This window comes from Psittacula echo (genome assembly GCF_963264785.1).
Source record: "Psittacula echo genome assembly, chromosome: Z".
Lineage (NCBI taxonomy): Eukaryota > Metazoa > Chordata > Aves > Psittaciformes > Psittacidae > Psittacula > Psittacula echo.
The window spans coordinates 11625886-11650671 of NC_137742.1; the positions used below are offsets into that span (position 1 = coordinate 11625886).

Genomic DNA, 24786 nt, shown 5'->3' on the forward strand with positions numbered 1-24786 from the left:
TCCAAGGGAGGTGCTTGGGCACAGGCATCAGGCCTCGGGCTTGGTGCTACCAAGCTGCAGCCTGCAGATAAGGCTGCAGCTGTGGGGACATTCAGCATCTTTTCCACTCCCCGTGGTAGACATCTGCATGTCACAGAGGGAGGAGATACCACGCACACACACAGAGCCATGCTCACCCACTCAACTCTTCCTTTCCCAGCAGCAGTTTAGAGAGGCTCAAGCACAGGCCAGAATGGTGACATGGGGCTGGGCAGGGATTCGGGACATAAGGATGAGGCCTTGTCCATCTTTGAGTGTACAGAGCTGCGGGATGCCGCTGGAAAGGGGGATTTCCACCATGAATTCAGTCCCTGTGCCTTGTCTTGGAAATGGAAAGTCTCTCCTTTCCATGGGACTGAAGGTGAGAGAGGTACATCCTACTGGCATTAGGGGAAGGATGTCAGAGCTGTCAGCTAAGCGTATTGTTACCCATAATGGAGGCAAATATACAAGTGCACAAGCCCCTTTGAAAGGAAACAAGGGGGTAGAAGGGACTGGCACATCTGACTGTAAGCACATCCATACACAGGGCACTGGGAGACATAGTTTGGCTCTTATTTCATCCCATGAAACTGGCAGAACTCCCAGTCCACACACCCTGAACCACCTGCAGTGTCCCCACCAACAGCAGAGCCCTCTGCCCAGTGCATCCACCATGGCTGCCAATGAGCAATGCACACAGCTAAGGGATGCCCTCCAGATGGAAGGGGGAACCCACTTGGCACCTGTATGCTTCATGGATATGGAGGAAGCGAAGGCTCAGCGGGTGCTTTGAGTCAAGAGAAGGCTGGAGAGGACGCGTCCTCAGGGCTATCTGGTGTGTGCAGCCTGCAGGGACTACACAGCACCAGGGCACTGGCATATCCTGGGTCTTCACAGAAGCAGTAGTGGACAGGGACAGGCTCCAGAGGCAGATGCAACCCCAGACAACCCCAATGCACTGGACATGAGCCCCCACGTTGGTGCCTGCAAGAGGCAAAAGCCCCCGAGCAAGCACTGCTCGCTGCCACTGTGCAGCCCATGCTTTGCTGTGCTGCTTCTGCAGGAGCACGCAAAGCTCAGAAACATCAGAAAACAGCTTAACTACAGCAGATGGGTCCAAAACACCTTAAGCCTTGGTGGCAGATGTGCTGCTGGGGACAGAGGTGTCCCCTGAGACCTGATCTTAGGGAGACACCTGAGAGCTCTCCATGGACTACCAGGAATCAGCTCATCCTGGCCACACAGGGATGCTGCTGTTTCCACCTTTGCTGCTGCGAACAGACCCCAGGGGCCTCTTGGTTCAGACCACCAGTCTCTGCTCCTCTTGATGTGTTCAGGTGGTGTAACAGGGATATCCAAGTGACACAAGACTGCCAAGAGCATCATGGGGTAATGAGTGGACTGTCGAGGAAGGGAGAACACATAGGACTTGGAGCGAGACAGCAGCCCAGCATCAATGAAAACCAAGGGAAAGGCTAAGAGGAAGAACTTTGGAAGGGATTTGGAGACTAACACAGGCTCATGGGAATGTCCTAGACCTCGAAAACCCACATAAAAGCATCTGGGGAGCCTGGACATCGTCCCAGCCTCTGACAGACAGGGAGGCAGGCGTAGCTACTGCTGCAGGTCAGCTCTACCCAGGCACAACGGCTACAGGCAGCCCCCTTTGCTCTGGTTTATTACTCTCACACACGGGATGGGGTGAACACTAAACCCCTTTTGAGCACTCACACACCAGACACAGGCTCCTGCAACATCAGGCAGCAGGGTCAAAGCTCGGAGACACAATAAACTGCTGACCAAAGATTTTTCCTGAGGACAAGGCTGATAAGGCTGCCAGCAGCCAGCCTTGCAGGACGGGATCAGGAAAAGAGCAGCCATGAGAATAAAAGGCTGGCAAAGAAACAGAAAATACTGAGAGCAAATAATTCTTTCCAGACAGCCTTTTGGGCGCATCTCAGCCTCCATGTGCTCAGGATGGTCAGGCAGCTGGAGCCTTTAAAAAGGCTACTGGTGACTGCCCCTGCAATCACCACTGTCTCTGGAACAGACAAGGGGAAGATAAACCTGGAGCCCTTCCAGCTGGAGGGCTGGGGGCCAGAGTCATCCCCAGCATCCCAACAGCACCAGCAACCCGTTACTGATCACAGCTCTGCGCTGCCAGCAGAGCAGGATGAGTGGTTTACACCCCGAGCTTCACTGCCAACTGGCTCTTTGTGCTCACACAGGGTGGGAATGACGGAGAGATGGGTGCTGCAGCTCTCTTTGATTTGAGAGCTTATTAGTTTAACTAAAGGAAAAGTCAAAGAAAAGGGGCATCTACTACAAAGTGATCCAGAGGCTCTGGTCCCTAGAAGAGAATCCTACCTGTGATTGATATAACTGGAACATTTTCCATTCCTTGCTTTCATTGTGCAGATTTTATTTAGGCAATTTCAAATAAAGCTTGCCTTCTTTCAGGTGATATTTGATTTCCGTCCTACTCCATGCTTCCCTGAATAGACTCACAGGACATCTAAACTTTCTCTCTCAATCAAAGAGCTGGGCAATGCTGCTAAGGCAGTGCATTCATCTTCCGGCACTGTTAATACCACATGGATGAGATGAACCAAGTGAGGAGAAGGGACTGGTCGGTCCAACATGAGATGGTACATCACCAAGCACCCCAAGAACTGCAGAAATTGAGAATAACAATGGTGGGAATGGACATCAGGGGGTTTGGTCCCAGGGCCAAGCTCAAGCAGGTTGCTTAGGGTCTGCCTCTGCCAAGGGCTGAGTGTCTCCAAATGTGGATGCTGCCTCCTTTCTCTGGGCTCTGCTCCACAGCCCAACTGCCCTTTGGGGAAATATTTGTCCTAATATCTAACTGCGGTTTCCCTTCTGTGCCATTAATGCTCATCCTGTGCCTGGGCAATTCCCAGGGGAGCTCAGCTCCGGCTTCTCTCCAAACCCACAGCCTCTGGCAGCAGTGAGAGCCCCTTTTGCTGCCTTCCCTTTCCCAGGCTGCTTGAGCCCACTGCTCTCAGGCTTTGCCTGCTGCAGTACACCAGAAGCCCCATGGCAGAGGCTCCTGGAGCCTGTAAGTCTCCATCCTGCCCAGCCAAGGGTGCCAGCAGGGCAAACAGGAGGTACCTGCATGCAGCAGACACTTGCACACCTTGGGGGTGTTGGATATAAAGACTCACCTCAACACTGAGAGCAGTGGGGGCTGGTTTTCGAGTATTTGATCCTTGCCCTGGTTAGTAGCAATAGCAAACCTGCAACAAACATAGGTTATCCTGAGCTGGGATACCCCAAATACCTGCTCTGAGAAGTTTGGTCCTAACTACAGAGAGCTTTGGCTTCAGTGCTGTGGTACCTCCATCATGCCCACGAGTGACCTGTCCTCAGGAGTGATAAGCAGCCAAACTCTGAAGAGACCAAGTGAGCTAAATAGAAACTGAACAGCCCCAGGACAAAGATCCACCCCATGCACCGGTGGCTGGGATACCTGGTCACTGCACTGCTCCCTTGTGCTCATCTTTGGTCCCTCCTGCGAAGGCCTCAGCATCGAGGATGCCCCAGCCCACCCTGGGACAGTAACATACCCATGGCGGGAGATGTCGTTTCTCCCAGGTGATAGGACAAGAGGTAACGGCCTCAAACTGAGCCAGGGGAGGTTTAGACTGGATATTAGGAACAATTTCTTCACCAAGAGGGTGCTCAGGCATTGGAACAGGCTGCCCAGGGCAGTGGTGGAGTCACCATCCCTGGAGGTGTTCACAAACGGTGTAGATAAGGCCCTCAGTGACATGGTTTAGTCTTAACAGTCCCAGGGAAAGAGTTGGACTCCATGGTCTTGAAAGTCTTTTCCAACCTGGTTGATTCTACGTGGGCAAGGAACATGCTCGGCACACGGCTGAGTCAGCTCCCATTCCATCCCCAAGCCACAGGCACTGCTTCAACACGCTACAACCTCTGGCTTCCCCAGCCCTCCTCCACCCCCTACCCCATCACTTGGAGAACCAGCACCCTTCCAGGCCCTTTGGGCTCCCTTACAGCCCATCCCTGGTCGAGCACGTGCCTTCTGCTTCCCGCTGACTCACTGCCTCCGGTTCACACCCTGCTCCCGCCTGACTCACCCCTCGCTGCCGCAGCCCTGGGCACGCACACGTGTGCCGCTGCGTGCGACCTGGACCCAGCTCTCGGGCCGTGCCGCACGCTCTGCAGGGCAGCAAACGGAGCAGGGAGCCCGTGCCAGAGGCTCAGTGCCTCCCGCAGCACTCACACACACACACAGAGCCACGCTGGCTCAGGTCCACTATGGGAGCTGGGGCAGGCTGGGAGCACTGCCCTGTGCCAGCGCTGCTGAGATAAGGAGCGATGCTGGGGGAGGGCTTCCTCCAAGGCAAGCCCGTGTGCTTTATCAGCCCTGCGCCACCGGCTGTGGGAGGGTCACCCGGTGCTGTCACAGCCTGGATCCACACCACTAACCTGCCTTCGGGTACAGCCGAACACGGCCCATGGGGCTGTGCCGCTTCCCAGTTTGACTGAGAGATTCTTGGAGGACAGAAAGGGTTTTCTTCTAAGCACGGCTACGGTGGGTATCAGCTGGTGCCACTGCACATGCAGGGCTGTCCTGCGTTCAGCTGTAACTGCTATTTTTTCTCCTTCCAGTAGCTGGTGCAGGGCTGCGTTTTGGTTTCAATCTGGGAACAACGCTGATAACACACGGATGTTTCAGTTGTTGCTCAGTAATGTTTACTCTGATCAAGGACTTTTCAGGCTCTGATGCTCGGCCAGTGACACAAGAAGCCAGGAGAGAGCAGAGACAGGACCCCTGAACTAGCCAAAGGGGTATTCCATACCGCAGCATGTCATGCCCAGTATAGAAACTGAGGAGAGTCACCTGGAAGGGCCAGATCACTGCTTGGGTCAGGCTGGGTACTGGTCAGTGGGTGGTGAGCAATTGTATTGTGAATCCTTGCTGCTTATTGGGTTTTTTTTCCCCTTTCCTTTTCAGTTTCATATTTTCTCCACTTGTGATTTCCCTTGTAATTATTATTATTAGTAGTAGCTTTACATTATACTTTAGTTACTGGACTGTTCTTACCTCAACCTGTGGGATTTACATTCTTTCCATTCTCCTCCTCATCCCACATGGATCAGGGGGAGAAGAAGGGAGGATAAGTGAGTGGCTGCATGGTTCTGGGTTACCAGCTGGACTTAAACCATGACAAGGGCCCACAGGCTTGTGCAGTCCAGTTCCTGGATCTGGCTTGTACAAGCCACACACACGATGCCATGTACACACATCCTCTGCAGGCTGCTTCCTGACTAGCAGTGCCCCTAATTCTAGGAGCTGAAGCCCAAACAGGCTTCACCTCACATCCCTTCCCTTCACCTCTCCCCCAGCATCGCAGGACCACAGCAGCAGAGGCGACAAGAGGCAGACGGCAGACTGCAGCCATGCTGGAGCCCGTTGAGAGCTGCAGCACACACCTCCCAGCCCGCGAGCAGCTCTGCGTACCACAGCACATCCATCTGTGTCAAGGAACACACGAGAGCGCCGGCGCACACAGAAGACACCAGCCTGTGCAGCACACCCAGTCACAGACCTGTGCCTCTGCCTGTTGTAGCTGGAGGATCCATTTCCCATTGACTATAGGAGGAAATCACTGGGGTCAAACACAGGCTCTTTTCTCGCTCTTTCCTCTCCACATCCCATGTGTCAGAGTCACGCTGACAAGGGGTGGTTATGGTCCCTTCCAATCCCTTCCACCCAGGAGCACTTGGCCAGCTGCAGTGTTTTGCCTGCACATGGCATCGCTCACACAAAGCTTGCTGGTGCTGCAATAGGACAAGTCACTCAACCATCGCATCTCCAGCAAGGTCACACAGCTCCAGCTGGGTCAGGAGGCCCTGACATCCAAGAATTAAAGCCAGACTAAACTGTCCTTTAGCCAGGGAGGAGGAACAGTGTTTTGGGCTGGGCTATCATGTCTTAAAAGGGACGAAACCCGATTTTCTGCCAAAGCTCAGGACTATACGTCAGAACTGCCGATTCTCAACGGATTTTTACATTCCTGACCCTCACCATGTACAAACAGAGCCTTTCTCCCTTCTCTGGGCAAAGAAAACAACAGTTCCCCTGCACACCACCCCTCCTCTCTCAGGATGCTTCAGTCCCTGGGGTCCTTCTAAGGCGGCTGGAGGATGGGGGGTCCACAGTGCTCACTGTATGAGACAGACCAATTTGAGACAGACCATGATGATTTCCTTCCAGCCTCCATTTGTGACTAACAGAGGGGTAACACCCCATCTGCAACACCCAGAAGAGCAGAGAAGAGACAGTCAAGCTGCTCTTGCTTCTGACACCTCTCTCACACCAAGGGAATCCCTCGCAACTGCCTTTGGTTCCCCTTTTGCAGCCCAGGGGGCTAAGAAGAGTGGCAAAGCATCCCTCCGAAGTACAGTGACAAGACCTTGCTGCCTTCAAATAGCAGGTTTCAGGTCAACAGAGAGGAGTTTACTCACCCACCTTTATGTTAGTGGCATGCTTCTGCAGCACAGATGATGCCAGAAAATGGGGTTGAAAGAGAGGATTTTGGGCAACAGCAGATGGAGAAGTTCAGGCTTTCTCAATGTCAATGCTAAGCAGCAAGAAGTACACAAAGTTGACACTTGTGCTGAAATGGTTCCTGGTTACAAGAACAGGCACGCAGAGCATGAATGTGAGAACAGGCCATCTACCAAGGTGAGCAGAAGATGTTATGGTCTGTGAGAGCCCTGAAGCCTTCCATTTCTGGGTTCTCCTCACAGCAGCTCTGTGCTCCCTACAGTCCTCCCTCGGTGCTTGAAAAGTAGAGCAGCCTCCAGGCTGCTAAGTCAGGTGATGGATGCAGTGGCCCTCATGGAGTATTCCCTGGGATCAGCTCTCACCTCCTAGGCAGAGCCCAATGAAGCATCAGCCTTTTGCTCCAAAAATCACATCCAAGGTCATTTGATCCAACATAAAGACCAGATGTGGAATTTCTTTACATGAAAGCTTAGATGGGGGAGCTCCGTCATCCTGTGCCAGGGGATGGAGCTGAAAGGCCAAGTGCCAAGTTTTAAGGACTAAACCGCCTTTTCTGGTCGGTAACACAAATCCAAGTTGGCTAAAACTGGAAAGCCCACCGTGTGCTTCACAGCTGGCGCTCATCCTTCCTGCAGGCTGGAAGCCCTTATTGTTCCACAGCCCTGATCAGCTCCCCGCCCTCAACAAGGGGATGCTCTTGTTGACTCAGCACATCCTGCAGCCCTCCACGCACGTCCTGGGTGGGCCGGCCGGCTGGCTCGTGCCATCTGAAGCTGGAGATGGAAACAGGCTGTGTCCTCTTCCCACCTTGCTGTGGGAAGGGAAGTAGATGTTTCTGCCATCCATCCCTTCCCTGGCTTCTATTGCTGGACCCTCGCACGGCACCCTGAACAGATGACATTAAGCAGAGGGGCTATAATTGGCCTTTACTCTTTAAGTACACGTGAGAAATCCAGTTTTAGCTTGGGCAGGCATTGAAAAGTCAACTTCCCTCCTCTGTCCAGGCAAAATGTGCCTGCAGGCACCCAGAGCCGTCTCCTCTGTCTGCATTTTGGAGAGATCCTCCCTTCCAGGCATTGCCTTTTACTCTCTGCAGCCTCCGTCGGCTCAGAGCTGGTTGGAGAGGCCCAAGAGCTGGCTACAGGAGTGACGCTGTGAATTCCCATGCCGTGTGCGAGGGCAGCTGCAAATGCTATATGGAGGGGGAAAACAAAACCAACCCACCCCAAAATCCCAGGGCAGAAGGCCTGCACAAAGCCTGCAGTCCTGGCCTCCTGGCTCCCAGCCTTGTGCTCACCACTCATTCATCTCTGGATACAATTCCAGTTTTCACTCTGCTCTTAAAGCTCCCCATGAAGTTGTTCTCACTGAGTTTCACAATCTCTTTTCTCTCTCTTCCAGCAGCGACCTCAACCACTGCTGCCTCCCAGCAAAAGGGTCTCCATGACCTTTGTAATTCAACACACTGGGAAAGGCTCAATCCATTCCCTCTATTCCCAGCCCAACACAGACCTTAAAAGCCCTCTTTGTTCCTGCTACAAACCCTATCCCACAACTGTGGCTTAACCCTTAGGGCACTGCCTCAAATAAAGACTGCTTCAGACAAGCAAGGCGGGTTGCAGCATCCATGGGAAGCTGGACCTACAAAAGAGCTGTGCTGACAGTCTGCTGGTGGCTTGCAGGACACATCGGATACACACAATGGGCAGCACGGGGTGATGCTCTGACCTTCCTCATCATCAGTACAAACTAGTACCAACATGTGCATGTGGGGACCGTGTGCCCCACACTGCTGCAGACACATGGGTTGAGCTCACAACGTTTTACAGCCTCCTGGTTTTACTCTGCCTGCCTTCAGTTCAGCAGGTTTATTGCAAACCAGGCTCCATGCAGGCAGATTTGGGGCTGCAAGGAAGGAATAGGGTTGAGGAAAGAAGCAGATAGGATCAGGAACTCCTCTGCTCCTGTCCCCAGTTACAGCCATTGCTCCATGCCCAAAGCAGAGGCAGCGGGAGACGCCATGCTGTTACCTCCGCAGCCTGCACATAGGTAAGTGTGGTGACAGCACTCCGGATTCTTGCTTTGTCTGAGACAAGCCCAGACCCATATCCTGAGCAGCAGCCCATAAATCACACGAGGGAGGAAGCAGTGCTATGGACTATCGTGATCATATGCCCCGCACATGGGAATGCAGACGGGATGGAAGGTTGCAGCCAGCCCTCCTTCCCCTAGCATGATCCCTGGCACAGGAGAAGGCAGTATGCAGCAAGGACTGTTCTGTGGCACCCCACAATGATGGAACAGAGCTGCCCTGCAGCACCCCAAAACACAGCTCCACAGCAGACAGAGCAGGCTGGCACCGCTGCACCCCAACCCACCACCTCTGCAGACAGGATGGGGTAGGGCCGCCTTGCAGCACCCCAAAATGCCATTTCCTACCAGCTGCTGTAACTTCCCTTATGCCCCTTTCCGGTCCTGCTCCACCCCAGGCCACAGGGAAACTGAGTCACAGTGAAAGGACAGCGAGCAGGGAGGCAGCACCCAGCACAGCATGGGGAGTAGGGCAAGGATGGAACCAACACCTCTGAGAACTCCAGTGATGGGCAGAGATAAGGATACCCACATGCCCCACATTAATCAGCTATCTGGATTACAAGCCTCCTCTGTTCCCACCTCTCTTGAAGCAGAAGTTGGCCCCACTCTGCTGCTGGCCATTCAGACTGCACCCAGCTCTGCTGGGCTACAACTGGTCCCATGGACTGACCCACATGCTCCTTGGCACCAGAGAGAATAGGGACATGCAGGGCTCTGCACCAATGCATGTAACTTAGCATAGCCCAGAAAAGCAAGGTATGGCACATAGGAACAAAAAACCCCAATCCAAACCCAAACAAATTAAAGACCCAGATAGAGCATTATAAACTAGAAGAGTGTCCTGGATCCCAAAAGGCTGGCAGGGGACTGGATGCTCCTTGACAGCAAGTGGTTGCATTCTTTACTTGAAAAGATTCAAGTGTTTGAGTAACCTCTTGGATATTCTGGTCCAGCTCTAGAGCTGATGAGTTTCCAGGTACTGATGTCAGCCTCTCTGCTTTCACCACACACCTCCAGAAACCCTTCTGAGGGCCTGCTCTCCAGTTAAGGTTTCCACAACAGTGCTCACCCACTCTAGCATCCTCTAAAATCCCTATGTCTGGTGCAGTAGCAAATCATCACCCATTTATCTGCCTTGTCGGCAGAGAAGCTACAGATTTGCTCATTCAGGCTCTGGGTTAGATGTGTCACTAACGTTATTAAAGTTAAGAGTTTTTTTACTGCATTTCTCAAGATCATAGTGAGGTTAAGAGCCCTTCTGGGCCACTGAATGGGAAAGCAGAGATCAAGCTGCAGAAAATACACAGGTATTATACCCTTCTCATCTGAAAATCTCCTGGCATCTTTACCCAGGCTCAGGTCTTTTGGTTCCTTTATTCCACCTTCCTGGGGACCCTGGGAACGGACCCTTCCCCAGGGAAACACGTGAAGGTGGTATTTTCTGTTGTTGCCATAAAACCATAATTGGCTAGTGCCAATACCCTTGCCCCAGCTCTGCCTCCCAGGACAGCATAACAGAGATTAAACTCATTATCCCCTATCACTTTATGGCGCAATCTTTTCATTTCTCTGTTAACACACATCTGAGACGTATCAAGTGTCAGGCAGGCTCATTCCAAGGGAAATTCCCTGCTCTTTCCTTACAAGGATTTGTGCAAGTAATGCCTTTTCGGTAGCAAAAAAAAGTCCAAACCAAATCAAAACACCACCATCAATCACCCCGCCCCCCCCCCCCCCCAAAAAAAAAAAAAAAAACCAACAAAAACCACTCCAAAACTCCCACTTTAAGGTTTGATTAAGGACAGAATTGGACTTTTCTTTCAGACCACAACTTTGGTCAGACCTTTCCCAGGCTCTGGAGGGAAGAACTGAGTGTTCTCAGTACTGCTCATACCGGTACAGCTCCATCACCAAGGCCTGGGGTTGGGTATTGAGGAAGCTTTCAAGTGGGAGATGCCTTTTCCTTCCCAAAAGCGACCAGCACATGGACACAGGCATTTCCTGGTAAACTGTTCCTCCTCGCTTCCAGCCTCTGCTACAGAGGTGGCCTCTGATAGCAGCCTTCCTCTGGAAGTAGTACTGCGTTTTGCTCCGCTGCTCTAACGGTACAGTATTGAAGGGAAACAGAGTTAAACAGAGCTGAGATCTATAATAACTCATTCCTCCTGAGCTGCCAGGGAGATAGCTGCACAGGAGAAAGACAGGGGCTCTGTTTCCTCAGCAAATCTAAGCCATGAAACAGCCCTTCGGTTACAAGGAACAGGCACAGCAGCAACAGGAGCATTTTCAGGGGGCCAGATTGATGCCGCTGGTTTTTGTGTCCTCTCTGTCCAGATTTATCACAGGACCCGGACAGACCATTGCAAATACCTTAAGATCTCAGGTCATCAGCCCAGGGAGGATGTCAGCAGGCCAGACACAGACAAAAAGCCTGAGAACATTCTAGTTCCTCAAAAACTCCTCACACTTTTAGCTGTTGCCGCTCCTAGAAGATGAATTGAAAGCAAAGCTCAGACCCCGCACTTGATGGCACAACAGCTTTGTTTTGCCAGACACCACAGCAGTGAGGAGTTGGAGGTTACCCTCTGTACACCACTGGCCCAGCTATGCTGACCTCACCAGCAGCACAAACACTGGTGTAGAAAGGACCGGAGTGACCGTGCTAACCTGCCTGTGCTGTGCTCTCCGCACCGCTACAGCTCTGCTGACTGGCAGCAAGAAACCCCCATTGCACAGAGTCCAGGCATTCTCCACTTCCAAGCTGAGCAAAGAGTTGGCTCTTGCAAGCTATTTGTTATGCATCTTCCAGACAGGGCAATCCATACAGCACTGCTGGGCTTAGCTGTATCTCACAGGCTAGGGAATGCAGGTAGAAACATCCACCGAGTCACAGTTTCCTCTCGGTTCCAATGATCCTCATCTCCCTGCTGTAATCCCCAGCTCTCTTTCCGCAGCAGCACCACTCAGGTTGCTCCCGATGCCCAAAAGGACACTGGCCATTTGCTCAGCATGCTGTCCCCACTGACTATTAGCAGGTTTGCACGTCCACGACTTGCCCAAGGCGATGGCAGCAGTGAAGTGCAGCAGCACGTAACCCACACAGGACTTTCCAAACTTCAACACCGCAGCTCAGCCAGGAGGAAATCTCTCTTGGCTGCCTCTCCCTAAATGCTTATTCCAGCACTGCCTGTCTTAAATACTCCCCAGACTGGGAGAAGAGTATGTGACCGCACCACCTTTGGGCTTTTCTGACCCTTTGTGCTTGCAGCATGAACAGGCAAGGCAGTAAAAGGGAGCAGCACTTCAGAGATGACACAGTTATACCCCATCAGGTCACAGCACCCAGGAGTTGAGTCTTGGGCAAGGTGCTGTTGAAATGGCAAAAGAGAGAGCATAATCTGCCCTAGAAACCGACATTCACACCCCAGCACACACCCTTAACCCAGAGCCCCCTCTGATGGGCTCTGCATCCACTTCATGATATGGTTCATAGCACATCTTAAGGCTACGTTCTGGAGGGCAGATCAGAAACAACAGGCTGTATAAGAGGGGCAAGAGGGAAGTACAGTTTGGATTCTGACCATGCTCCACCATCATCCACACCCGTAATATATTATAAACACCAATTCTCATACCAGGCGCTGAAGGTCACATACATGAAGAGCAGTGCTCAAGCTGCTGACCTGGAATTGCCTTCAGGGTCAGGTACCAGCGTTCCAGCTTCCTCCATGGGAAGCAAGCTGTTCCCTTCTGAAAAGGGAAGGAACCTGCAGGAAGTGGGAGGGAGGAAGTAAGCACACTGCTCTCTGCTGCAGACAGTTTTCCCAGAGGCTCCATGTTCCAGCTTCCACCTCCTCCTAAATAAGGAGGTGTTCTCCCTTGGCAACAACAGGGTCCGGAGGCCAGGGGACACTTTACAAACACATCTAGCCTGTTCAGGAGTTCTAATCATAGAATGGTTTAGGTTGGAAGTGACCCAAAAAAGCTCATTTAGTCTATTCCCCTGCAATGAGCAGGGACATCTTCAAGTAGATCAGGTTGCTCAGAACCACATCCAGCCTGGCCTTGAATGTCTCCAGGGATGGGACATCCACCACCTCTCTGGGTAACCTGTGCCAGTGTTTTACACCCTCTTTGTAAAGAATTCCTTTCTCACATCCATCTTCCTCTTCTGGTTTAAAACCATCACTCCCTATTCTATTGCAACAGGCCCTGATGAAAAGTCTCCCCCCATCTTTCTTATAGGTCCCTTTTAAGTACTGAATGGGTGATCTGGAACGGCAGCATTGCACAGTCTATACAGATCTTATAATCATCCTAAATAAGAAAGGGACACGATGGCAGATTGGGAATGGTGAAATGGTTTTCAGGGGAGTTTCTGAGGCTTTGTACCCTTGTTCAGGGCTGGATGGAGAAGTAACAGCTCAGGCTGTGACACTTGTGAGCACAGGGCTGATGGCAGCTCACAAACAGGCGTCCTTTCCTCCCCAGTTCTGCCTGAACATCCCAGCCCCAGACAAACTGATCACAGGCACCACAGCAGCAACCATGACAACCCCACACACGTGAGCTCAGAGCATCCTCCGAAGGTGGAAGCGATGGGGCAGGCTCTTTTCTCTCTGTTCCGGGTGCAGAGCCACAGGCAGGGCATTGCAGCTCTGTGAGCACTGACCTTTGGGAGGTGAAATGAGAGAGCTCTACAGATCACACAGCCGTCCACACTGAGATGGGCAAACTGCACTTGCTGCCAGCCTGTCCCTTCCCCCTGGCTCACATGCAGGGCTTTAGGCACATTGTGGATAACGGGTCAGGTCACAGTCACACAACACGGCCAGGCTGGAGCTGGTTTCCTGACCTATTCTCTCTGCACAGCGGGTATCATGATGTTCCACGCTTCCTTCAGCAACAGGAGCCAGCACGTGGCAATGGGTCTTCCCAAAGGCAGCTTCAGAAACGTTTAACCTTTCCTTTACCTGCCCCAGAGGGTGATCTCAGGCCATATCAGAGGGCTCACTAAGGCTTCTGCTCTCCCTCACGGGTACCTTGGAGCAAGGCAAACTGGCTGCGAGAGGTGGATGGTTCTGTGCAGGGCCAGGCATCCTGGGAAGACGCATGCATGACTGGAGCCACTTACATTGATTAACTGAGGATAAGCAAGGGCAGCAGAATGACTTGCTTTCCTCGGTGGTGCAGTGAGAGGGCTCAGGAGACTGGTTTTCTTTCTGGTTTAGCCTGCTCTGCAACTCAAGCCTTCAAACACAACAGGTCTGCAAACAGGAGCTGCCTGACCCTTCCCCAGTGAGGGGCGAAAGAGGGGAGGAGGTGGACAAAACACTGCTGATGGAGGAGAATGGCTCTGGATGCTAGATTGCCATGCAGGAGCCCAGCGGTGCTGAGCCCATGGCATGGCTGGGATGGGGCTGCAACAAGGGCTGTGGCAGGTTGTACATTTGCCCTGGCTACCCCTTCACTGTGCGCTGTGGAAAGCACAGAGCAGCAATGCTGGCAGTGGCAAGTTGCCATAGCAATCCCCCCCAGCATGCTCCTGCCTCCCTTCTTTGTCTCTGCTCCCCCAACCTTGCTGTCCCCTCCCCGCTCCCCTACACGTAAAACCTGCTGCATGACATCCAAATGCCTCAACGCGCTCCTGAAGGGCTGTTCATCACCCTGAGGAAGGAAGGGAGCTGAGGTGGAAGCACACTTCCCCAAGCCATCATCCCCACATGCTTCTTGGGCAAGGTGCCTACTCTGTACCTGGTGCCTCACACCCCACTGTGTCTGGTCCTAACGCATGACACAGCAGCCAGACTTGAGGTGCAGAGGCCCTTCTAGCTGCAACCCCCATTGTGCTATGGCAGGCAGGGGTGCTTCAGCATCACTGACTGTCCCATGCTGGTTTCTCCATGGTGGTGACTCACAGCCCGTGCTCAGCCCAGCGTAACACATCTGCCTGCAGGTCAGGAGCTCTTTCCACCTTGTCTCAGCACCAGCTTTTGGTGGAAATGGGGGTCCCAGACTCCTTGCTGCAGCCTGGCAGGCGCCTCCTGAGTGTCTGCTCTCCAGTTGCAGCCCATTCCCACTTCAGGCTGGTCTGTTCTGCTGCACCGAACCTCTCTGTGGCTTGAACCAGTGACAGGATCCTGCTGTGCTTCCTGTCCTAAAAGCTGTTGTCTACTGTTGCTATGTGCTGCTAAACAGTTACCTAACCTGGCATGTAAACAGAGTTCCTCTCCCTTTCACCTCTCCCATATGGGTACAAGACACAAGGAGAAGAAAAAGGACCCTCCTGACCCACGCTCACGTGTGATACCTGATTATCTTTCAACTAATTAATCCAATGACATAATAGAATGGCTTAAAACCCCAAAACCTCCTAAAGCTCTGCTTCCTTCTGTCCTTCTGTCCTTCCTCACATCTAGCAGGGCCTATCACATCCAGTTACATCAGTTGAGGGTTATAGCAGAGGCTATCGAAGCCTCAGTCCTGATCCAGCATGAGTCACAGAGCTCAGGAGACTGTGCAACTTCCTTCTGATATCATCACCCATGTCTTACATGGGCTAAAAATAAGGACAGGCCAAAACTGCAGAGCCACATCTTGCCTTGACGTAAAACTTAGCAAAGCTCAGCGCTTAATAAAGCTCCACTTGAGTGAGTGGATCACAGAAAGTGCAGAGGCCAAAAGTCTTGAGTGTACAAACAAGAAAGAGGCCAAGAGTCTTCATTCACACTGTGTTGGGCTGGGGAATAGAGGTGGCAGATGCGCAGCAGCCATTCAGCAGTACAGAGCGGGCTGGAGCAGGGCTCTCATCACTCCTGGCTGCGGGCTTTGGGGTATTTCCATACCCAGAGGTTCCGCAGCACCCGTCCAAGACAACAGGAACTGAATGCTGCATTTTTAGCAGTAAAGGGCTGGAAAGCTGCAGCCTGCTTCCCACCACACAGCGTGTGGGCACCCACAAAGCAAGGTCCAAAGTGTGCTCCGTTCTAAGGCTAAAAAAAGGGGTCATGCATACATCTGATATGGCTTAGATGCTTTAGGTAAGTGAGGAATCCAAAGTTCTTCCTAACCTCTGAGACACTATGCTCCAGCACAGCCTTCGCACACGAGGGTATGGGACTCTCACATAGCTCTTAGCAGGGAGCTGTGGGATCGCACACAAATAGGAGCTCAGAGGGACACCGGCAACGTTCAGAGACCTAAAATTAGCCTCAGCAGATGATCTTCTGCTCCATTCTTGGGAGCAGCGAGAACCGAACAAGGATCCAGCTGTCCCAACACTCCCATGAACAGGGTCTTTGAATGCCCAACCTACTTGCAGCAGAGATGGTAGGGCAAAGAGGGGATTCCTCGCATAACTCCAGTGCCAATACTCACATGGGACACAGGACCCCATCTCTGAAGGGAAGGGCAGCATTTTCTTGGGGTTTCCAGTGGAAAAAAGACCTAGTCCTAGATGAGCTGGTTGGACCAAGGAGTGATGGCAGCCCACATGTGCTAAGAGCAGGCTGGAGGATGTTAGGCTGACCACTTTCTACTGGAGATATAACCTCCACTGTGCCTGGTCTTTGAGTTTGCCAGTGAAGCATTCCATCCTATTCCAGACAGGCACTGCAAGTCTGTCCAAGGGTGTGCAAGTTGTACCAGCTTCCAAACTGCTGCCAGCTGCATTAAACTGACCTAACATGATTAATTCAGCCCAAATACAAGTTCACTAATATCACCTGGGTTAGGCAATATCCAAACCAGAGAAGAGGTCCATGCCAAGAACAAGTAATGAGAGAAGCTTCTGCATTACACATACATAGGAGATCTGTTGTCCAATACCAAGCTGTTTGCTCAGCAGGGCAGGGTGGGGGAAGAAGAGTGGATCCAACATGGTGAGCCTTGTGTTAAAATGCCTCTTTTCCAGAGGCAGGGGAGCCCTGAGAGCGTGCTGTGAGCTTGGCGGACTGGGATCTGCAAGCAGCTCCATCAGAACAGAGGGCAATCCTTTTATCTGTTCTTAGCAACATAACATGTCTCTTTATCATCACTAAGAGACCACTGAGCAGGTACTGGTGACTAGTGAGACCTCACCTGGAGTACTGCATTCAGCACTGGGGACCCCAACACAAGAGGGATGTGGACCTATTGGAGTGAGTCCAGAGGAGGCCATGAAGATGATCCAGGGGCTGGAGCAGCTCTGCTGTGGAGACTGAGAAAGCGCAGGCTGAGAGAGTCGGGGTTGATCAGCCTGGCAAGAGAAGGCTCCTTAAGAGGAGACCTTAGAGCAGCTCCAGTGCCTAAAGTGGCTACAGGAAAGCTGGAGAGGGGCTTTGGACAAGGGCCTGTAGGGGCAGGACAAGGGGAATGGCTTTAACCTGCCAGAGGGGAGATTGAGATGAGCTCTTAGGCAGAAGCTCTTCCCTGTGAGGGTGCTGAGGCGCTGGCCCAGGGTGCCCAGAGAAGCTGTGGCTGCCCCATCCCTGGCAGTGTTCAAGGCCAGGTGGGACGGGGCTTGGAGCAATCTGCTCTAGTGGAAGGTGTCCCTGCCCGTGGCAGGGGTTGGGACTGGATGAGCTTTAAGGTCCCTTCCGACCCAAACCATTCTGTGACTCTGTGATAGAGAGCACGATCATGTCTGCTGCGAGCTCTGGGCGAAGTCTTAGCTCTGTTTGCTCAGGTGAAGGACAGCAACCAGCAGAGACCAGCAGCTGGGATACGCTCCCATTCCATACAGTCAGTGCGCAGAAGCACGCGTGCAGCAAAACAGCACAGTCTGCAAGTTCCCAGGGGCTTAAAACTCACTGCCCTTGAGCTCCCAACAACTGTGTGGAGGGTTCAGCGGTCCTGGCAGCACTGGCTGCGCACACCCCAGCTCCCTGCACACACTGCCAGCCAGGCGGGAGGCAGGAGCACCCACTGGGCTGTGGGAACACCTCACCTGGGTGACACGTACTCTGCAGAGCTGTCCCTATGGGCCACAGAGAGGAGAACACGGGGCTTCCCTGCTTCTTCAGACAGCCCTGGTGAAGGAAGAGAAACCAGTGACAATGGAATGGGTGCTAACCTCGGTGTAGGGCTCCAGCAGAGGGGAAGGGCAGCTCTCAGATGTCAGCACCTGCAGCGTGGTGTTGGGGTTGCTTGCTCTGGCTGCTTGAGTCACCTGGAAAGACAAGTGCACAGATACACATTCATCTTGGCTGGGAATGCCCTGTCTGCACAGTAAGGCTTTCCAAACATCAGGTGGGCAGCAACTGCTCATCCAACCAAGCGAGAAGAGACAGACCCCGAGCGTGGCAGCACCTTAAATATCCCACTACATCTTCTATCAGTGCTGAGGCCGCCCATCCAGCTGCAGCCCTGACTCCTTCCCGGGGTCCCAGTATTCACCCCAGTTCCCTGGGTGACTCCAGGTGGGTGCCTAGCTGGCACCCAGGGAAGGCTGCTATGGTCATGTCCACCATCTCCCTTCCCCAGGTTCCAACAGGAAGCAGAGGCCTTTCTGTGTTTCCTTTGTTCTTCTCCACCCGCTGTACATTGCTCCACCACACAGGTTATGCTGGTACTTGAGTGGGTGCCAAAACCAAGCTGTGGTCCTCACAAGCCACCCATTAAACCACCTCACAGAGACATACAGCCAGGGCAGGGAGGGCCAGCATCACTGCTGGAAAGACCCTGTTCCCAACAACCGAAACAGATCAAGCCAAATCAAGCACTGCAGCGTTTCCCAGGCTACAACAAAGGGGGAAAACGACAACTGCTTAATAGAAATCTCTGAGGGGCCTGCCAACACCATCACAAAGATGGCGTTTAAGCTTCCTCCCCGGGCTCACAATGCTGTAATTACAGACTACTGGAGATTGCACTCCGGGGTTAGGTCCTCATGCCCAGGAGGTCCTGAAAACCAAGATGGGATCAGACTCCCCAAACCAGGTCTGACGTTCCCCTGGCTGCAGGCACGATGAGATAAAGCTGCTTAGGGGCAGACCCGGCTCCCCAGCCTGCCCTCCTGTATGGGCAACCCCCCCATGGTACCACCGGCAGCATACCCCCGTGCCCTGGGCTCAGCTGTAACAGCTGTGTTTCTCCCTCCTAGTGTCTAACGCAGGGCTGTGTTTTGGCTTTAGTCTGACAACAACACTGATAACACACGGATGTTTTAGTTGTTGCTCAGTAATGTTTACCCTGACCAAGGCCTTTTCAGTCTCTCATGTTCTGCCAGTGAGGAGGAGCTCAGAAGCTGGAAAGAAGCAGAGACAGGATCCCTGACCCCAACTAGCCAAAGGGGTATTCCATGCCACAGCACGTCATGCCCAGTACAGAAACTGAGGGGAGTCACCCAGAAGGCCCAGATCACTGCTCAGGTGGGACTGGGTATCAGTCAGCGGGTGGTGAGCAATTGTATTGTGAATCCCTGCTGTTTATTGTTGGTTTATTTTCCTTCCCTTTTTAGTTCCATATTCTCCTCCCTTGTCATTTTCCTTATTATTATTGGTGGCAGCAGCAGTGGTTTGTGTTATGCCTTAGTTACTGGACTGTTCTTATCTCAACCTGTGCGATTTACATTCTTTCCATACTCCTCCCCATTCCACCAGGAGCCAGGAGGAAGAAGAGAGGGAGAAGCGAGCATGGTTCTGAGTTACCAGCTGGCCTTCGACCACAACACCCAGCTCTGACCAGAGCCGCAGCACCAGTGAGCAGAGCACAGCATCTACATGGTGAATGTGGGGAGGCACTGCCACACCAGCTTACTGGTGCACCAGCCCTTAACACAGTCACAGAGACACCCAGGAAGTCTGTGCTCCATGTCACCTGCACCTACACAGCTAGCAGGTCAGCCTGCACCAGTGTCCATGAGAGGTCCACCTGCAATCTGTACCAACTAGTCACCAGCGATATGTTTTCGGAGAGCTTAAGCAGTAAGTGTTGCATGTGTATGAGTAAATATAGATATATAAAACCTTCTACCATTTCCCTGTTCTACCACACCGTCTTCCAGAGAAGGCTCAAAAGGCTCTAAGCCTGAGCAGTGACAAGAATTGCTGTGGACATGGCTGAAGCACTGCCACGCACATGCTGCTGCAGCTCAGGACACAACAGCTCTGTATCCAACAGGAATGGGTTGAAAACACTATGCAGGAAGAATGCAATTACCCCAAATGGACTGAGGCCAGGGGATCTGGATTATCACCTAGGCTCTTGCATAAAGGGCTTTGCATCTTTGTCCACTTCCAACAGGAAGAACCACAAGGTTGACATCAGCCCTGGCCTGGGACATAGATTCGTTACTAGAATGCACTTCCAGCTGAATCACTGGCTCACACAGGACTCCTTTGAAGGCTTCCCATCCAAGTGTTGTTCTGCCACCATGCTGCTTAGCAGGGGGGTTGTGCAGGCCACAGCACAGGTGAGTGTGACTGCAAACCGCTGGCCAGTCCTGAAAAAGCTCTCTGACAGGCAGGGCATGTGAGCTCAGCTGCCCTTCATTCAGGATGCACAACCAGCTGAAGACACTGAGAGAAACAGGGGGAAAACATGTTAATTGGCGGCTGGGCATTCAGGAGGCCAAGCAAGGGAGGCTGTGGAAGAGAGAAGCAAAGCCAAATGGAGAATAAAGATTTGCAAAGACACATAGCAGCCAAAGAAACCCATTTTTAAAGCAAACCTCAAACTCCGTGGGACCAAGCTCTCTACAGGGTACATTTACCAGGCTCGCTTGCTCGCAAGAGAAAGCAGAATGGGAAAACGAAGGAAGAGAGCTGGTCAGAAGACAGACAGCACTGCAGACTGAAGGAAGCATCAGGAACACATGATGGTGTTAGCAGGATGCAGGGACCACACAACTCCATAGAGAAAACGGTCCCTGGAAGTGATGCGAGGTGAGGAGGGATGAGGCAAAACCAGAAAACTCACTACTCCCTGCCAAGTAATCTGCAACAACACCCTCCACAAGCCACTGTTAATGCACAAATGCCTCCCTTTGGGATTTCTCCCACGTTGTCTTGTCCTGCTTCAAACCTGACTCATTAATTCCTCCAGCCATGGAAGCCTCTGAAAATTTGATTACAGCTCCACTGACCGTGTGCTGAGGACACAAATGGCTGCACTTTTTCCTTTCACATACCTACAAACAACAGGTTTTCTTGTTCTGCATCCAGGAAGTGACCTGGCCCCCGAACACTGCATATTTCCACACAGAACACTTATGGAGCCTACCAAATCTATCAGGGGACAAGCATGGGCAGACCCAGAGCAGTAAGGGCAGGTAAAGGACTTGGGAAGAGGGGAGAGCCATTGACTTTGAGGAGTCAGATCAATAACTATCCCCCTGAATCACCCTCGGACTCAGAAGCAGTGAGGAAGGTTTTGGCATCTCTAGCCTCTGCTACTCAGCATGGCCATACAGAAACATGCCAGGGCAAGCAGCTGGTAGGAAGACCAGGGGTTCAGATGTGATTCTCTGCCCTCAGAAGTCCCTTGAACACAGGGAAGCAGCTTCCTTTCCTCCTCCTGCTCTGATTGCTCAGAAGACCCGAAACTGCAGGAGGAACAGAGGCTGGGAAAGCTCAACACCACAGGAGAGGATGTATGGACAGGGGCTTAATCTGCCTTGGAGGAAGCAATGAGGAGTGAAAGAGCAACGCTATCAGTAAAACTAAAATGATTTGTTATCCATTCCTGGAGAGGGCAGATGTGAAGAGCAGAGCATCGAGTGCTGCTCTGCCCAGGTTGCTGCAAAAGGCAGGATTCCTAATGTCAGTGCAGAATGATCCCCCAGCTTTCCTTCTGGCAGTAAGAAATCTCCCATGCAGGGAACACAAACAAGGTGGTGAATGGCAGAGCTGGAACAGCCCCAGCCCTGCCCCACTTGCAGGCCAGACCTCAGTCCACAAGCTCCCCAAGGACCACAGCTCTACAGCTGAGGTGACAGGAGGGCTCTGCTGTCCCCACACACCCTGGCCACCCCAGGGTCCATAGGGAGGGATGCGTTCAGCCCCCATGAGAGTCAGTAGGAACCTATCAGAACACTATGGGCGCAGAGGAGGCGAAGGCAGGTGCTGTCTCCTCTGCAATCATCCCTTTCCAACCCAAACCCTGTAGGAACCCTGCTGCCCTCAGCACACGCAGAGCTGCCAGGAGGCTGCAGCTCCCAGCCTGCTGTCTGGCTGTGCAGGAGCTGCATGCCGGGACGTGTAGTCCCTGCCAGGGCCCCACCGCTCGCTCACGCTGAGACCCGCAGGATGGGAATCGCTGCTGTGCAACAAGGCGGTGACAAGGCGTTACAGGATGACTTAATTCTCCCCATCCTCAGCCTCTTCCCTAAAAAACAGCCCAGGCAAAAGTGACTCCGGTGCTATGACGCTGGGAGTTTTCCCCCGTTTCACCTGCCAGACCTTGTTCACCTTCTGCGTGTGTTACCAAGTTTGCTCAGGCTCTCCTTTGTGTCAGGTTCAAGGCTCCTATGCTCTCCACAAAGTCCCAGATTCCCCTGTTTGCTAAGGCTCAGGGACACAATTCAGGCAGAGGACAGGTCCGTCACCAGATCTTTGCTTTGTTTGATGCTTTTTAAAGCAGCACGGAGGGGAAAGTGACTTTTAAAAAACCCGAAGACAACAGCACAGCATTCTTCTACCATAGGCTTTTATACAGCAGCTCCACAGCACACTCCTTCCATTAGATATAAAAGGAGCCTGTAAACCCCAGAGACACTCTATGCCCCCCATCCACACCATCTGACGGATCACATTCGTAGGCGGGTTGGAAGGAAGCCCACCGCCCCAGCTCCCACCACACAACATCTGGCACTGCCCAGAACACGCGGCGTGATTTATGTACAAATCGGGTGCCTCGCCCGCAGCGGAACGCTTCAAACCTCCCCCCCCCCGGTCTGTAACTGCAGATGTCGGGTGGGTAAATACCCCCCCCGCGGTCCCTTCCGCCCGTGGCGGCTGTCACCAGAGGGCAGCAGGCCTCTCTGCCGCTCACATCCGCTCCAGCCCTGTTTTCGCAGCCCCACCGGGAGCCTGCGGTTCACCCACCGGGTGGGCAGGTGCCGGCCACGCAGCGCGGGGGGAGCCGCGTCTCCCGCTCCCCGCATCCCCCATGGTCTCCGGCATGGCCCCACCGACAAGGACCTCCCCCCCCCCACTCCCTCCCGAATGGTCCCGGGGGACCACAGCAGCCACCGAGTCCCAGCCGGGGTCGGGCTTGAGCGCGGAGGAGGAACAGGGCGGAGGGAGGCCCCATCCCGCAGGCAGAGCCGTGGCAGCCTGTCCCTGCCCGTGTCACTGCGGAGGGGACGTGGCCGGGGAGCTCGGTGGCGGCTGGGAGCCAGGATCCGGGGGGGAACACCCCGCCGCAGTGCAGCACCCCCCGGTGCCCCCAGCCCTGCCTCTGCCTGTCCCGACACAGCCCCCCCCCCAGCACCGACCCCAGGCAGTGTGTGTGTGGGCGCACTCCGCACATCCCCCCCTCCCCAAACGCGCTCTGCGGTCGCGCCGCCCCGTGCCCCCCGGGTACACTCCCTCCGCTGCTGGGTACCTCGCACTGCCGGGCACAGCCCCCCGGTCTCCCCCCAGATCACAGCCCCCATCTCGCCCACTGTCCCCCTCAAGCCCGCAGCCCCCATTCCCGTCACTGTCTCCCCCAAGCTCAAAGCCCTCAGTCCCTGTCACGGACTCCCCCGCTCACGGCCCCACATCCCTGTCATTGCCCCCTCCGAGCTCACAGGCTCCCATGCTGGTCCCGGACCCCCCGTCCCAGCTCACAGTCCCCCAGCTCACAGCCTCCCACCCCATCACGACCTCCCCGGTACTACGCGGTGACGGTCCCCGCCGACCGTGGCCCTTCCACGTGAGAGCTCCCATGGCCCCCCCAACCTCCTGGAACCTGGGGGGCAGTTAGCGGGGACAGGGCGCATCCCCGCTTCCCACACCGCACAGGCGGCCCGACCCCACTGATGCCCGGCCCTGCTCCGCGTCCCCCGGCCCTGCCCGCCGCGGCCCCGCCGGACCCACCAGCGCCCCCTCCGCTGCCGCTGCTGCCGCCACCGCCGCAGCCCCAACTGCTGCGCGACTCCGTCCGCTCCTTCCGGGTGCCGGCGTAGACACGCCCCCTGTGCCCGCCTGCCCCGCGCTGATTGGTTTTCTGGGCGGGGCACGGCGCGGGGCGGGGCGAAAGTGGAGCTGCGCAGCCAATGGGCGGGCGGAGAGGCGGTGACGCCAGGCACCTTCTCTCCGCCCCCTCCACGTGCGGGTGTGTGATGACAGCGAGGGAGGGGGCGTGGCCAGGAGAAGCGGCTTCTCATTGGCCTTCGGCGGAGGGGGCGTGGCGTGGCTCGGCGCCGGGGCAGGGTGGGGTGAGATCGCCCTGACCCCAGCCCGGTTCAGCTGGGGGCGCTGGGCCCGGGCACGGCCCCTCGGGCACGGTACCCACGGACACGGTCCCCCCGGTGCCGGTGTGGGCGCGTTAATGGCTGCTGAGATACCTCGAGCAGCAACGGGGCGAGGGGCTCTGCCAGCGCCCCGAGGGGCAGCACCGCGGAGCTCCGCGGGCCGCTCGGGTCACCCTGAGTTGGGTAGTTCGGGGTGAAGCTCCCCCCGGCTGACTCACCTCGCAGCTGCAGCAGCGCTCTAAATATAGCCGGGACCGCCAGATGATAAATATAAACCGAGATGTCTCCTGGCGTGCGGTGAGCTGCATGTGAACAGGCTGACGCCCCTCTCGCCTTGCTGCCGTCCGGGGGGGCTTTATTTCTGGAGGCACCATCATGGATAAAGTCGCATTGGATGCTGTCTGGGAATAGCAGGGGGGCATCGAGGCTGGGGCATTCAGTCCTTTAACACCCCAGCCGCACAGGTGCCTTTCTGCAGGGAGTAAATGGTGCTGCTGGGTGGCCATGCAGTGGGTGCTGACACAGGACCTCACTGCCTCCCAGGACCTCAGCCTGTTGCTGGGGGAGATTCCTTGCTAAATAGTCACTGGTTGTCCCTAGATTTAGGTTTTGGGCCATTAAAGGGTATTTGATTCATGGAGTGTTTTGATTTCCAAGTGTGATGATGGAAACGTATAATCCGTCAGTGCACTTGGTGATTTAGGAGCTGATGCCTTGACCACACGTATGCAAG

At 54.1% G+C, this 24786-nt stretch overlaps 1 protein-coding gene across 5 annotated transcripts in view; it reads right to left on the bottom strand.

Moving 5' to 3' along the window:
• STOML2 (stomatin like 2) overlaps positions 1-23759 on the bottom strand; it is a 44686-nt gene extending 20927 nt beyond the window's left edge. For 2 of the 5 annotated variants that reach the window (XR_013958749.1, XR_013958750.1), the window contains exons 1-3: positions 23677-23753; positions 17778-17822; positions 17601-17682 (exon numbers count right to left, since the gene is read on the bottom strand). The gene's annotated coding sequence lies outside the window, so the exon portion shown is untranslated. Of the gene's footprint in view, positions 1-12309; positions 12436-17600; positions 17683-17726; positions 17823-23676 lie in introns of those variants that run through there. The other 3 variants (XR_013958748.1, XR_013958751.1, XR_013958752.1) reach the window with 3 other exon arrangements.
• Between the last annotated feature and the right edge of the window lie 1027 nt (positions 23760-24786).